This window comes from Oryx dammah, unplaced genomic scaffold (genome assembly GCF_014754425.2).
Source record: "Oryx dammah isolate SB20612 unplaced genomic scaffold, SCBI_Odam_1.1 HiC_scaffold_15, whole genome shotgun sequence".
Lineage (NCBI taxonomy): Eukaryota > Metazoa > Chordata > Mammalia > Artiodactyla > Bovidae > Oryx > Oryx dammah.
Genome location: NW_024070199.1, coordinates 25897330 through 25912361, shown reverse-complemented (window position 1 = coordinate 25912361; position 15032 = coordinate 25897330). Strand labels below are relative to the sequence as shown.

General features: G+C 37.2%; 1 pseudogene; it reads right to left on the bottom strand.

Annotated features, from left to right (window-relative positions):
* Nucleotides 1-10321: 10321 nt before the first annotated feature.
* On the bottom strand, nt 10322-11251 carry LOC120874376 (annotated as a pseudogene).
* Between the last annotated feature and the right edge of the window lie 3781 nt (nt 11252-15032).

Below are 15032 nucleotides of genomic sequence, written 5' to 3'. Positions count from 1 at the left end.
TCCCAGGGCTGATCTCCTTTAGGATGGACTGGTTGGATCTCCTTGCAGTCCAAGGGACTCTCAAGAGTCTTCTCCAACACCACAGTTCAAAAGCATCAATTCTTCGGTGCTCAGCTTTCTTCAAAGTCCAACTCTCACATCCATACATGACCACTGGAAAAACCATTGCCTTGACTAGATGGACCTTTGTTGGCAAAGTAATGTCTCTGCTTTTCAATATGTTATCTAGGTTGGTCATAATTTTCCTTCCAAGGAGTAAGCGTCTTTTAATTTCATGGCTGCAGTCACCATCTGCAGTGATTTTGGAGCCCCAAAAAATAAAGTCTGACACTGTTTCTACAGTTTCCCCATCTATTTCCCATGAAGTGATGGGACTGGATGCCATGATCTTTGTTTTCTGAATGTTGAGCTTTAAGCCAACATTTTTACTCTCCTCTTTCACTTTCATCAAGAGGCTTTTTAGTTCCTCTTCACTTTCTGCCATAAGGGTGGTGTCATCTGCATATCTGAGGTTATTGATAATTCTCCCGGCAATCTTGAGTCCAGCTTGTGCTTCTTCCAGCCCAGCGTTTCTCATGATGTACTCCATATAGAAGTTAAATCAGCAGGGTGACAATATACAGCCTTGACATACTCCCTTTCCTAGTTGGAACCAGTCTGTTGTTCCATGTCCAGTTCTAACTGTTGCTTCCTGACCTGCATATATGTTTCTCAAGAGGCAGATCAGGTGGTCTGGTATTCCCATCTCTTTCAGAATTTTCCACAGTGTATTGTGATCCACACAGTCAATGGCTTTGGCATAGTCAATAAAGCAGAAATAGATGTTTTTCTGGAACTCTCTTGCTTTTTCCATGATCCAACGGATGTTGGCTAGTAAAGTCATGCTCAAAATTCTCCAATTCAGGCTTCAGCAGTACGTGAACTGTGAACTTCCAGATGTTCAAGCTGGTTTTAGAAAAGGCAGAGGAACCAGAGATCAAATTGCCAACATCTGCTGGATCATGGAAAAAAGCAAGAGAGATGATCAGAAATAAAAATTTACCTCATTTAAGTGACACAAAGGCACTAAAATGTCCTCAGAGATAAAAGATAATATGAAGGAAAGTGAGATATCTTGTCAAACAGTGAATGTTGAAATGAAGTTTGGTTTGCTCTTATCTCTTTAAGATACAGTCAGATGATCTCACAGCCCTGTGATTAGAGCACAGTCATGTTTTCCTGTGATCTGCTCTCTGGGACATGTGCTGGCCTCTGACTCATTGGTACTGTCTTGTGTCCAATTCCAGATCTTGACATTAATTACTGTGCACCCTTTTAAAATTATTTCGAAGTCCTATAGAGTCATCCTGTTGTCAACATTTTTTCCTATCTCTTACTTTTCACTTTTTCCCATCTAGGTTTTATCCTCTTTAGGCAAAGAAAGTGAAAAGACACAAATTTTTCAGTGTATTCATGCTCCAGTGAGTCATACCCACCCCTTCCTTTAAAGTTGAAAGGTTTTACCACTGGTCATTACAGGGTATTCAAAAAGCAAATGTATCATCAGCTTATTAAGATATAAAAAAATAAATAAATAAATCTTGGGCTTCTGATTCTAGAACGAAGAGTAAATACATACTGAAAGTATGATCTCTTTCTCTACACACAGAAATTATAGGAAAAAAATATAGTAAGTGTACATCTTCAGAGGAAAATAATGAAGAATTCTCTGTAAATAAGAAACAACCAGGACACCCATAGTACCCATATGACCTGGGTCCAGAGCTCTACAACCCGAACAAACTCCAGGCCAGAGCCACATTTCAAAAAGGACCAGCATTAATATTACAAAATCATCACCATTCAGGAAAGAGTCACAATTAAGAACTGTTTTATCAGCTTTCTCATCAGCTATTCAAAGAAATCAATATTCTGAAAAGACACACACAAAAACCTTAAAAATCAGAAGTACTTATAAATTAGGGAATAAAAAATAGTAGGGCATCATAAATAATTTACAACATAAATATCAAAGAGAAAATTAGACAGATAATATTATTAGGAAATAAGAATAGGAAATTCTAAACAAAGGAAAGAAAAGTTGTGAAAAGAAATCATCAGAAATCTTATATAAATAATGTTATTGAATTTAAAAATTCAATAATATATGACTAAATAAAGGACTAAAGAGAAAAAACTACTGAACCAGAAGATTTAAATTTGAAAATGATCTAAAATATAGCACAAAAAATTAAAGAAAAGAAAATATAAAAGCTGGTAACTTCTAAGCATTTTCTTTTAGAAGTTATTTCCCAGTTTTCTGAAATTTTTAGGACTGCATCTGCTGTTGTTCTCCCATCCTCTGATTTCAATCTTAGAACTCTCCTTAGAAACCTTTCTTTTTATTTTAGTACTTTTACTGCTGAGAGTATGTTGAGAGCTCCCCACGCTTCCTTCTCTTTAATCCATCTTTATCTGTGGGCTCAGGAGAGTACAATATCAGGTGTTCTCACATCAGAAGAGAACAATTACTAGAAGATTCACTCAAGAGAATTACTGTTTCTTCCTTTTAAAAAAACTGTATAATGGTCTTATGAGATGCTAATGATGAAAAAAGTAACAAAAAACACAAAATATTATTTTTAATCCAGTAAAAATTCCACTTCCCAGAAATGACCACTGTTAATAATTTTGGTGGGCATCTATCAAGCACACCTATATAGGCTCACACTTACACAGATTTACATGCATGAAATAATATTATAGTTATCATCCTGTACTCTAATTTTTCTATTCCCTGAACTATTTTTTTCACACCAATAAATCTAGATAGCCATCTTAATTAATATGGTTACCAAAAAATCCATTTGATGGCCACTGAATGTATTTAACTCACTAACAGAAAATGTAGGAGACGCAGGAGACCCAGGTTCAATCCCTGGGTCGGGAAGATCCCCTGGCAAAGGAAATGGCAACTCACACCAGTATTCTTGCCTGGGAAATCCCATGGACAGAGGAGCCTGGCAGGCTACAGTCCATGGGATTGCAAAGAGCCAGACATGACTGAACACACACGCACATGATCATGAACTGTTACATTTAACCATCCTCTCAATTGAGACCCTTATTTCATAAGGGTATTTCATCCATATGCATATAATCTCAGTTTCTTCCCTGCTTTAGAAAGGCAATATAACATAGCAATACTCTTGCATCTTGTTCTAAAGTATTATTGCTTTATCTTAAAAGGAAGACCTCAAATTTTATTTTTTTAAGCATTTATTTAGGTTAAAAGTTTGGGCGTGAACTTTTTTAAATGCAAAGAAAAGAAACTCATAATTTAAAATCAAGCAGTTGAAAAGAGGTGTTTAGAAGGCAGCCTGAAATAAAGAAAATTACAGATCCCCTTTCCACTGGGGCATGAGGGGTCAGTCAGTCAGTTAGTTCAGTCGCTCAGTCGTATCCGACTCTTTGCGACCCCATGAATCACAGCACGCCAGGCCTCCCTGTCCATCACCAACTCCTGGAGTTCACCCAGACTCACGTCCATTGAGTCACTGATGCCATCCAGCCATCTCATCTTCTGTCGTCCCCTTCTCATCTTCTGTCGTCCCCTTCTCCTCCTGCTCCCAATGCCTCCCAGCATCAGAGTCTTTTCCAATGAGTCAACTCTTCGCATGAGGTGGCTGAAGTACTGGAGTTTCAGCTGTAGCATCATTCCTTCCAAAGAAATCCCAGGGCTGATTTCCCTCAGAATGGACTGGTTGGATCTCCTTGCAGACCAAGGGACTCTCAAGAGTCTTCTCCAACACCACAGTTCAAAAGCATCAATTCTTCAGTGCTCAGCCTTCTTCACAGTCCAACTCTCACATCCATACATGACCACTGGAAAAACCATAGCCTTGACTAGACGGACCTTTGTTGGCAAAGTAATGTCTCTGCTTTTGAATATACTATCTAGGTTGGTCATAACTTTTCTTCCAAGGAGTAAACGTCTTTTAATTTCATGGCTGCAGTCACCATCTGCAGTGATTTTGGAGCCCCCAAAAATAAAGTCTGACACCGTTTCCACTGTTTCCCCATCTATTTCCCATGAAGTAATGAGACTGGATGCCATGATCTTCGTTTTCTGAATGTTGAGCTTTAAGCCAACTTTTTCACTCTTCTCTTTCACTTTCATCAATAGGCTTTTTAGTTCCTCTTCACTTTCTGCCATAAGGGTGGTGTCATCTGCATACTGAGGTTATTGATATTTTTCCTGGCAATCTTGATTCCAGCTTGTGCTTCTTCTAGCCCAGCGTTTCTCATGATGTACTCTGCATATAAGTTAAATAAGCAGGGTGACAGTATACAGCCTTGACGTACTCCTTTTCATATGCATCCTATTTAAGAAGATGGGAAGAGGAAGACAGCACCACCCCTGCTTCTTTGCTTACCCAGTTACTCGCATCCTTCCAAGAGCAAAAGGAGAAGCATGTAGGACTCCATAGCAACCCACTAGGACTTGTGTTTATTACCAATACAATATTGTAAAGTAATTAACCTCCAATTAAAATAAATAAATTTATATTTTAAAAAAGAGAGAGAGACAAAGTATTTCAAAGCCTTTGTTTAAATGGGGAACACATTGGAATAGTAGGTTTATACTATACCTTCATGAATATGGGGAGAAGAAGAAAGCAATTTTGCCTAATAATACATATCTGGAGTAATTTATATTTCCAGAAGAATAAAAATTCACATTTAAATACAAAAATGTACATAACAAATTATCAACTAAAACCCAATTAGAAAACCAAATGTTTTAGACAATAAAGGCTGCATTTTAGAGGACAGGAAAATTTCTCCATTCCAGATGGATGTCCTAAAAATTTCCATTATTAAAGTAATGCTTACAGGAGAAACTTTATAAAAATCAAAGACAGAAATGTAGCACTATGCATTTTCTTAAGACAGAATTTTGTGAATGTTTTTATTTAACATTTTGTCAAAAGGAGGTTGACAAAACAGAATGGTATCGATTACTACAGTTAAAGAAAAAAAGGGAAACTTTTCTCCCTTTCATTTTTTTGAGATTCCCTTTGCTAGCGATTGCTAATAGAAGCAGCAAGATTTTCAAGGCTAAATTCAAGAATTTAACCAGTTAGCGCAAAGAAAATCTTAAAAGTTTGAATATGAGAAATAGTAGGAGAGTAAAGGAAAATAAATGAAACAAAAATATAATTCCTCATACTTGCAACCAAGGATTACAGTGGAGGCAAAATTATTAAACTGTTTCTTGCATTTATCAGTTTCAAGTCTACTCAGCACTTTGAGCTTGGAGAATAGAAAGATTTATATTTATGTCAGAACTGTTTTCGAAAAAAAAAAAAAAAAAAGATGAGCTATGTAAAACCAGCATAGAAAAGGAAAAGAGAGTGAGAAAGATAGGAGCAGTTCAGTTTCTGCCTCTGAAACTAAATAAGACAAAAGTACAGGTGCTTCTCTCTTTCAAAAACATAAAACTTTCCAATTTAGTATAAATTTTATCAATATTTATGTCATGAAATAGTAATAATATTCTGTAGCTACCAAAGTCCCTCTGTTGTTTCCTTTTGTTGAAACTATTACTTGGTATCATGTCATCAACACAATTTCTATACAAAGTTAATTCCCTGGGGCTTCTTAATAAAGGAGATCAAGTCCTTTTCTATGACAAGGAAAATGTTCAGTTCTCTTCTCAGTTAGCTGGGAGTTGGAGGGGGAATACATGTATTAATATCAGAGTGGGGGTTTTCTGGCTTCTGTAAATGAAATGCAGGGCCCTGTGACCTCTGCCAGCCATTTTCATCAAGACTTTCTCTCTTACCTATATTACCTCTTGTATCTAATCTCTACACACAAACAGTGCATATACTGACACCAACATGTAACAATCACTGATTTGAAACCACTGCTCCAGAAAGATATTCACACATGGTAGTGTAATCAGGAAGCCATGAGCTTCACAGACCTCTCTCCCACAGTTCTAATCACCATTTCAACCATTCTTTATCCTATCAATTCAGTTCTGAGATCTTTTTTTTTTTAGACTATCTCCTTTTTTTTTTATTTTTCTTTTTTTAACACCGAAAACACTTTGTATTGGGGTATAGCCATAAACAACGTTGTGGTAGTTTCAGGTGAACAGTGAAGGGACTCAGCCATCTTTGCTGCTGCTGCTGCTGCTAAGTCGCTTGCAGCCTAAATCGGTATGGAGAAGAATCTAGCTCGTCAGTGCCCCAACAGTGTCATCTTCTGGCCAATATGAGGAATTTTACCTTGCTTCAGAAAGTGAAAGTCGTTCAGTAGTTGACTCCTTGCAACTCCATGGACCACACAGTCCATGGAATTCTCCAGACCAGAATACTGCAGTGGGTAGCTGTTCCCTTCTTCAGGGGATCTTCCCAATCCAGGGATCAAACCCAAGTCTCTGTCATTGCACCCGGATTCTTTATAGCTGAGCCACTAGGGAAGCCTTGCTTCAGAGGCCGATCTCAAGGGCTGAATTCTAAACAGAGAGCACAGTTATTCTCACCAGGAAAAAAATGAAAAGATAATTAAATGACATGAGAGAAGTGTTACTTGATGCTATCGTGGTGATCATATCACACTATATAAATGAATCAAATCACCACATACACCTTAAGCTTACACAGGGTTGCATGGCAATTATTTCTTAATATTTTTTTATTTTAAAAAAAAAAGGCAGTACTGCAAATGATAGTCATTGCCTCACCAAAATCAGAAACTAGGAGGCCTCTGGGCACCTTTTTTCCCCTTAACCAATGACCACATGCTTCTAAATAATAGTTCCCATGATGGTACACAATTTCAGATGTGAAAGAATGCTTAAAGATAATCTAGTCCAACATCTTCATTTTATAAATGTTGGAAACCAAGGTCACAGAATAAAATGACTTGTTCAGGACCACACAGGGTATTATTATTAGTGGAGCCGGGTAGAATCCAGGTATTTTTCTGGGTCCTAATTAAGTGCTTTTTTACATTTTACTATATGAGTAAAGTGTTCTCATAAAGTAAAGTGTTTCTATTCTTTCCTATTTCCTCATCCAAAATGAACTTGAATAAATCACCATTATTATTACATTCTTCTGCCTTAGGAATAGTAATGGGTGTGCACATACATACATTTCCACAAAAGGATGTGGTCAGGGAAAGAATCCATCAAGGTGAGCCCTGCCAATACCAGTATTGAGGATGGCTGTGGGCATACTCAGGTTTTTACCTCACCTTGAGGAACAACATCCTGAGAGGTTTAACACTGCAGGGGAAAGGAAAGAATTCATTAAAATTATTCAGTCAGCCTCTAATCAAAAAACTAACATGCTCTGGAGGGAGGAAGGGACTAGTACCTAGTGTTGCTAAAATAGATTATCTGAAATATCCAGTTTTCAACAAAAATTAACATACAAAGAGACAGAAAAGTATGATCCATAGTGCAGGGGAAAAAAGCAAGCAAAAAAGCTGCCTATGAGACTAATGAAATGTCAAATTTTAATAGGAAAATATTTCAAAATTGTCCTTATAAATATGTTCAGATAACAAAAGAAGCCATAATTAAAGAAGCAAAAGAATGTGTAATGACAATGTTAGATCAAATAGAGAATATCAATGGCTAGAAATTATAAGAACCAAATGGAAGTTCTGGAGTAGAAAAGTACAATTACGGACATAAACAATTTATTAGAGGGAATCAAAGGTAGATTTAAATTGGCAGAAAAAAGAATGAACAAACTTGAAGATAAACTGATATATATATACTGATATAAACTGATATATATATATGCATGCAATATATATACATATAATTGTAATATACTTGCGAATAATATCAAACAAGAGTTGGATGGGAGAAAGTCTGTATTGGGCAAAGAAAATGACACGATAACTCAAAAGCACAGAACGAATGGTGAAAGCCAAAAATAAGTAAGAAGGTTATTATAACAGAAGCTATAAATACACAGTTGCTTTACATACTTTCCCCAGTTTCTTAAAAACCATAAACTTATATAAAGCAATAATTATAACATGTGTTGTTGGAATTGTAGCATTATAGATGCAATCTGTCTAACAACAATACCACAAAAAGAGGGGGAAATGAATAGAGATACACAGATGTAGTGTCTCTATATTGCTCTGGAATTTATTTAGTATACATTTGAAACTGATTGTGATAAGTTAAGATATAAGATGGTAAGTCCCAGAGCAACTATTGAGGTAATAACTCAAACAAAATAGTGAAAAACTCATTAAGTAAATCAAAATTCTATTTCATAAAGTCAATTTTTTAAAGTAAAGGAGAAATAGAGGAACAAAAAAGACACAGAATGAGGCATAGAAAACAAAAACAGGTAAAATAGCAAATATAAATCCAATTATATCTACATTAACATTAAAATGTGAATACATTAAAATTCAATCAAAAGACAGAGATCTTCAAACTGGAGCAGAAAAAAGTTTTCCTAATACATTCTGTCTACAGGAGACACACTTTAGATTCAAAGATACAAACAGAAGGAAAACAAGTGCGTAGAAAAAGAGATATCATGCAAACAGCAACAGCAAGGGAGTTGAAGTGGTTAGACTAACAGACAAAATAGACTTTAAAACAAAAAATGTTACTAGAGATAAAAAGGAATATTTTATAATGATAAAAGGCTTAATCTTCTAAGAAGATAGTACAATCATAAATACACATGTATTTAATAATATGTAGTGACCTCAGAAACTATAGGAACTAGGGACATTCAGACATATAAGATAAGAAATGCGGGGGGCGGGGCAGGGGGCGGGAAGGAACCTGCTACAACATGGGATGAACCTTGAAAACATTATGCTAAGTTAAACAAATCAGTCACAGAAAACACATTTTATATGATTCTGTTTACATCAAATGTCCAGAAGAGGCAAACCTATAGTTATAGAAAGTAGATTAATGGTTGCTTAGAGCTGAAATTGATGGAGGTAACGAGAAGGTGATCTGTAAAATGTATATGATATCTTTTTGTGATGATAAAAATGTGCTAAACATTGACCATGGTGATGGTGGACACTCTGTGAATATACTAAAAAATACACTGACTCCTATAATTTAAATGGGTGAATTCTCTAGCATATGAAATATATCACAATAAAACTGGTTAAAAATTGTGGCAATGGAAAAGTTCAATACACTATTGAAATAAACCAGGATTATATACATATATATATAATATGATTTCAAATGTATAAATACACATATGTAGATAGATATATGGATGACATAGGTATACATGAAATAGTTGTAAACAGGAGTTTAGAAAATTTAGTTCCAATTTATTCCCTCATTAAAGAGAGAGCAGAAATGTCAGGATGTTAATGGTGATTATTATTTAGGTGGTAGGGTTAATTTGTAATTTCTAGTCACTTTACTTTTTTACAGTTTTCCTATTTTCTTCAAATCTATTTATTTTCTTTTTTTAATTTTTATTTTTACTTTATTTTACTTTACAATACTGTATTGGTTTTGCCATACATTAAAAAAATGATTACTATTTTTGAGGGTCCAGGAATTCTGGAAGTCAAACTCCATCTTTGATTTAATGTGGAAAATCGGCATTCATACTACAGAATTGAAAGCACGGTCATAAAGAGCAGATACACTGACCTAAGTCTAGAGGATCGATGAAAATACCTGTCACTAGATAGATTAGCACATTTCTGGATTCTGAAACGTAACTGAATTTCTTTATATCAGACTTAAGTACATAACAGTCATCACAGCATAGATGACAAAGTAATAAATTTAATGGAGTGAATTGAGTAGACAACAGATATCTTTTTGGAAAAATGAAAACTATTACATGCAAATTGAAAAGAAGTTGCTGGAAGAGCTAAGCACGTGTGCTCTAATTATGACAATACAGAGGCAACATTATTAGCACAAAGTTAAAACCCTTGCATTCACATCCTAGCTCAGCAAATTTCTATCTCTGAGACACTGCAGGAGTGCCTTAACCTCTCAGTGCGTTAATACACTCCTCTGTATACCAGGATAATAACATCTACTCTATATGAAAATTCTCATAACATATGTCAATGTTTATAAAGTGCATAGCATAGTACCTGGCACATGGTAAGTGCCACAAAGATTTTCTTGAATACAAATTTATATAAATATATACATGTTGATGACAAAAAAATTCCATTCAACCTATTTATCCCAGATGCCACTTAGCCATTCACCCCAGCTGGTTTCAGAGACCACATGCCCCATATAAAGGCAAGGCAAATCTGTAAGCACAGATAATGACATAATACTTTATGCTCCACAAGTATGTAGTTGGATTAGTGCTTTTCTCAGTGCCAACTTCATATCCTTGTTTCTCAAGCTGTATATCAAAGGATTCAGGGAAGGGTTAACAATATTATTGAACAACGGAACCACAGAATCCAGCCAAGGGCTGGAGGCAGGCCGGAGATAAATGAGGATCACGGGTCCATAGAAGAGCAGGACTGAAGTCAGGTGGGCACCTCAGGTGGAGAAGGCTCTGTGCCTCCCTTCAGAGGAGCTGATTCTCAATATAGAGATAACGATGCGAGTATAAGAAGTGAGGACAAGAAGGAAACACAGGAGTGCCACTACACCTACGTTGGTGACACTCACCCTGTGAGCTAGAGAGGTGTCTGCACAGGCCAGGGGCAGCACCACCGGGATGTCACAGAAGAAATTGCCCACCTCCTTGGGGCCACAGTAAGGTAACTTAAACACAAGAAATGTGAGGACAGACGCATGCACACTGCTCCCCATCCAGGTGCTCAGAGTCAAGATGGCGCACACCCTGGGGTTCATGATGGCCGTGTACCGCAAGGGGTGACAGATGGCAGCAAAGCGGTCATAGGCCATCACAGTGTACAGGAAACACTCCGTGCAGCCCAGGAAGTGATAAAAGAAGAGCTGGCAGGCGCAGCCCTGGTAAGAGATGGTTCGGCTTTGCCCCAGTAGGTAGAGCATCATTTTGGGGGAACTCACGGAAGGGAAAAGGATGTCGAACACCGACAGGTTACCCAGGAAGAAATACATGGGGGTGTGCAGGTTGGAGGAAGTGAGGGTGGCCAGGAGAATGAGCAGGTTCCCCACAAGTGTGAGCAGGTAGAAGGCGAGGAAGAAGACAAAGAGCACGTGTTCCAGCCCCTGTGTGTGAGGGATTCCCATGAGGAGGAACTCGGTTACTGGAGTGTGATTCCTCATCTTCACATCTAGTCACACCTGGAAGGTCAGACAGTGGTCTCACTGAGATGGGCTTTCCCCAAAACACTAATACCTGCACAGGATCCATGGAAAAGGGATAACATCTATATACTATACATAAAAACCTTCTAGATGGGAGTCAGTCCAGTCCTTACTAATTAATGAGTGACATTCAACCATTGTTTCCTCAGAAAGATGAGATGACACAACAGGCAACATAGACTAGAAAGCAGAGAATAAATCTTACACTTGGATTTATCTGAGTTTCAATTCCAAATCTGCTCCCCACTCTGTAACCCTGGAAAATTTTGAAAAATAATCTAAATCTCCTCTGTGTCCATGTTCATGGTATAATATATCTTATGATTCTTATGAGAATTAAAGCTTTAATGTATATATATAAAGTCCCCAATGTAATGACTGCTCTTACTCACTCTTGTTTAAAAATTCACTCAAGATGCTAATATTCTGATTTAATGCACTTTTACTCCACATGGAGTTTCTCTTCGGCTGACCTGCACCTACAGCAGTTTGGAATCACCTATTGATTAAAATGATTCACAGAAATGTTTTCTGCATCATCAACAGAAACAATGGAAAACTAAAAACTGTGTGGTAGGAATACATTGAGACAAGATGGAAATGATAATACTTAATCAGGAAAACAGGCACTTAGCAATAGTAAAAACAGCTATCTTATTTCAACGTAATATTCAGTCTCTCAATAGAAATTATGTCTGCGATATGACAACAAATGCCATCCCAATGAAGGTTTTTAAGGTTCAGCATCATTAATTAGGGAATATCTTAAGAAAATCCATGAACTCTGCAAAGTCAATATTAGTCCAAACTCAAATAGACCTAATTCCCATCTTCTCTCACCTGCCTATGGTATGTATAGCCCATCAGATGAGGAGAAGAGAGTGTTCTAGAAAGAAGGCACGTACAGGTGGGAGGGAAAGAGTGGGCGTGGGCTGGAATCCAGGCTCCACATCCACCCTCCTGTTTCCTTTACTTTAGATGCTGTGGAACATGAGGCAGGCTCTGAAACCAGAGAAGTTGAAGACACCTCTTTGTCACATTCAGTCACTCAGGCCAGCAGTGACTCTGGTCCCTGATAAAAGGAGAGGCATCCATTTCCTGAAGAGAGAATAGATATCTTGTGTGTTCCTTTGGGACCCACTCCCCATGTGGGATGTCTGTAAAACAGAGGGAGCAATTAGAGTGGAGACTTTCTGCTCCTTCCTTCTGCCCACTGTCTCTATCTCATTAATTCTTAGATGAAAATGTAGTTACCTTAAAAAGTGAGGAAAACATTAGTCACTCAGTCATGTCTGACTCTTTGCAACCCCATGGACTGTAGCCCTCAGGCTCTTCTGTCCATGGGCTTCTCCAAGCAAGAATACTGGAGTGGGTTGCTATTTGCTTCTCCAGGGGATCTTCCTCAACCAGGGATCAAACCCTGGTCTCACACATTGCAGACAGATTCTTTACTGTCTGAGGCACCAAAAGCATTTACTTATTTTCAGTTTTCAAATCCCTTAGATTAACAATAACACTTGGGCATTTTTATCTAGTGGAAAGCCATCCATTGAGTTCAGATTTTTGAAATTTCCCAGTGAGCTTGTGTTTGGAAGAACTAGGTTTAAGAAAAAAGCTGAGGATTAGGAAAGGAACCACTTATAGAAATGAGGCAACAATTCCATTTGGTGTTAACAAAACTGCTTTTTTCTGTAATTAGTTGTATAGTTCCCCAATATCACTTTCTCAACTGCTTCAATTAATATCTTATCCTTTTCTAAAGACTCTGTTCTTCATTTTCATTTTCAAGATCACTACTAGTCTTTCTATTAGCATTCTTTACAGTGGGTGTGTGCATGCCAAGTCGCTTCAGTCGTGTTTGACTCTTTGTGAACCCATGGACAGTCTCTGTCCATGGGATTTTCCAGGCAAGAATACTGCAGTGGTTGCCATGCCCTCCTCCAGGGCATCTTTCCAACCCCAGAATCGAACCCATGTCTCATCTTTCCTGCATTGGCCAGCAGGTTCTTTACCACTGGTGCCACGTGGGAAGCCCTTAACTACTGTAACTAGGTTCAATTTATGTTATAAGAATCAGTCTACTGACTGCTGTGTAGACAAAGGATCAGAACAGACAAAGGTAGAATTAGGTAGGACTGTGAGCAGGCTGGGCTTCCCCGGTAGCACAATGGTAAAGATTCCGCCTGCAATGCAGGAGCCACAGGAGACACAGATTCAATCCCTGGGTCGAGAAGATCCCCTGGAGAAGGAAATGGCATCCCACTCCAGTGTTCTCACCTGGAGAATCCCCATGGATAGAGGAGCCTGGCAGGCTATGGTCCATGGGGTAGCAAAGCGATGGACATGACTGAAGTGACTTAGCATGCACGTGAGCATGTTATTTTTAATGGCCATTCAGAGAAGGAAATGGCCACCCACTCCAGCATTCTTGCCTAGAGAATCCTGTGGAGAGAGGAGCCTGGTGGGCTGCTGTCCATGGGGTCACACAGAGTTGGACATGACTGAAGCGACTTAGGAGCAGCAGCAGCAGCAGCAGCAGTGAAACAAGCACATGGATCTATTTTAAATGCTATAGCTAAAATTCCTTTGATGGAATACAAAATGCACAAAAGTGACAATGCTTTAACCATTTACAACATTCTAATCATCATTGTCATTTTTTCATGCTAAGGAATTCAGAAGAGTCTTCTGTCTCTCTGGTTTTGAAATCACAATTACTTACTGAGAGTATCCTTTTTTTTTTTTTAGCCAAACTCTTCAAGGACCCTTTATTTCATCCCTGCACCAATCATAAGAGTAGACATCACTTTCTTTTTGAAGATAAAAATAAGGCTGGAAAAGTTTAAATAATTATCAAAGTTTACTCCAAAAGTCAATCACAGAACTTGGATTTGAATGTCAGTGTCTGCATTTAAAACTTATGCTCATTTCTAACAAAATGGAATAAATAACTTTAGTCTTAATTTTAAAAGTAAATATATTATAGTCTTATATTTCTACTCATTTTCTTATCTGTTCCTTTTGTTTTCAAAATGAAGGTGATGAATCAAATCATCATAAAAGCTTAAAATTTTTTGACAAGCAATGATTTCCTTATATTTTAAACAGTTTTATTGAGATATAGTTTCTATACCATAAAATACCCACTTAAAGTTACAACTCAATGAGAATATTTTTACAAAGAATATGTACTTACAGAGATGTACAACCATCACCACAGGCTAATTTTAGAACTTTTCATTCATATTAAAAAGAAGTGTCCATTTCCAGGCATTTCCATTGATATCCCAAGCTCTAGGCAACTATTAATCTATTTTTGGTCTCTATGAATTTGCCCTTTTTGATTATGTTTTACAAGTGTAGTCACAAATTATGTGTTCTTTTTGTCTGGCATCTTTCACTGAATATGTTTTTGAGATTGATCTCTGCTGTTGCATGTATCAGTATTTTTTAAAGTTGCTTCATTTTGGTGAACAATATTTTATCATATGGATATTTTTATGTCCTGAACCATAGGAGATTCTAACTTTATTCCTAGTACCTGCACACCCCTAAAAGATTATTGGTGTAACTAGAAATATTTTGCATATCTCAAAATCATCATCACCAAAATCCAGTCCAAACTGAATTATTTTGGATTGTCACATATTAAACAGTTCAGAATGTCAATTCTAAATTTATGTATATATTATATTCACAGTTTTTATTATTTTGTTTCAGCTTATCATCTCAACTTCTT